The following is a 1,707-nucleotide window of genomic DNA, read 5'->3' as shown; positions in this document are numbered from 1 at the left end:
TTATCATTCACACTGCGGTGAGGCGGCACACAGCAGCGGTACAAACTTCCTTCACAGTTAAATGGTGGTAGTGCTGGCCTTGTGCTCCCACCATTACTTTAACATCAAGGGCAGTATTGTCATGGGGCTAAGATGCTTACTAACACCTCTTCCTAACCGATTTATTTCTGATTCTGCACCATTAATATATTGGGTTATTCATGCAATCTATGTCGACAAAAAAAAAAAAAAAAAAAAAAAAAAAAGTAGGAAATGAAATTGTTATAAGGGTTATATTCTCAAACATTTGCGACTGATTCCCTGTCATGCAGCCACAGACTCCCACCATCACTGTACTGTACTCTGCCACAAATCCACCCAACTGTATCACTGAACTATACTGCGGAGTAGCGGTGGGCGATGCCACTTTTAGTGTGTGTGTGTGTGTGTGTGTGTGTAATCGCGACCAAACCAAATAATGGTATTCAGCTGAGGGAGTCTCCTGGTTAAAACCATTCTCAGACCTTATTTAGTGAGTGGTTACAATTTCTGACAGCCAGTTTATCATGGAACAGTACTCTATTCCAGTTAATGCCAGACAGTTTTCTTTCCTTACGTACTATAATCTGTTCCCTACCCTCTGTTGAGTGCCTGCCCTTTCCCCTCTCTCTGCCTTCTGCTCTGTGGCCACTAGCCCAGGCAGCACGGCCCCTCTTGAATCGTCTGCCCTGCCTCCTGTCTCTATATAGTACCGGTATATGAAATTCCTCTGTGAAATAAAGCTACCTCATGAATTGCATACATTATTATAAAGTTACTGTACAATACATTAAGTACACACATCAGCCAGCAGCTGATGCCATTTAGGTTTTATCCTTATCCACCAAAATAGGAGCTGTTTTCTCATTCTTATCAATGCCAACTGTCCTGGGATATTGAAAAGTAATACACTGTACTCAATATCTAACAAACAGTAGTTTGAAGAACACATGAAAAATGCATTTTGAAATGGTATACCTGAGTTTGCGGTCCACTCAATGTGTCAATGTGCCTGCGTCTAGTGGCGTGGTTCACAAATGAAAGAAAACTAATAACTTCTGTAGTAATCATTTCAACTAATCGAGTATTGAAAACAAAAACTGAATACTGCATTTTTTGGTTAGTGGTCAAAGCAATTGATTACGCCCATCCCTACTGCTGAGGCGACATTCAAAAACAAACTGATATAATATAATCAAGTCCCATCATGTGATATCACACTCACACCATCAATGTTCTGTATTTTGCCACAAACCCACCCAACTGTGCCACTGGATGGCTTTCTGAAATATTTTTACACTCAATTCCCTGTTGCATTATAGCTTCATACTCCCACCATTACTGTGCTGTACCCTGCCACGAACCCACCAACCCGTACCACTCTACTGTTTTACTGGGGTGACATTCTTAAACATATTTACGACCCATTCCTCATTGTAACTTTAAATTCGCTTCAGCAGAGAAAATTAACCATGGCAAAATTTTGCGGAGTCCTATAGAGTATCCTTCGTGCATAAAAGATACCAACAATAACTTCTCCTCTTTAACTAAAATTTGCTTCAAGAGGAACAGGAAGCAAAGGCAGACATTGCAATCCTCTTTTCTTGTCCTTTTTGCAACAACGACAAATTATGGTTACAACTGAAAATCGTTGAAAATATGTTTAAGAATCCCACCACTAAACTGAAT

This window comes from Coenobita brevimanus, chromosome 104 (genome assembly GCF_032717465.1).
Source record: "Coenobita brevimanus isolate Jiangsu-jjx chromosome 104, ASM3271746v2, whole genome shotgun sequence".
Taxonomy (NCBI): domain Eukaryota; kingdom Metazoa; phylum Arthropoda; class Malacostraca; order Decapoda; family Coenobitidae; genus Coenobita; species Coenobita brevimanus.
Note: the sequence above shows the minus strand (reverse complement) of the source record.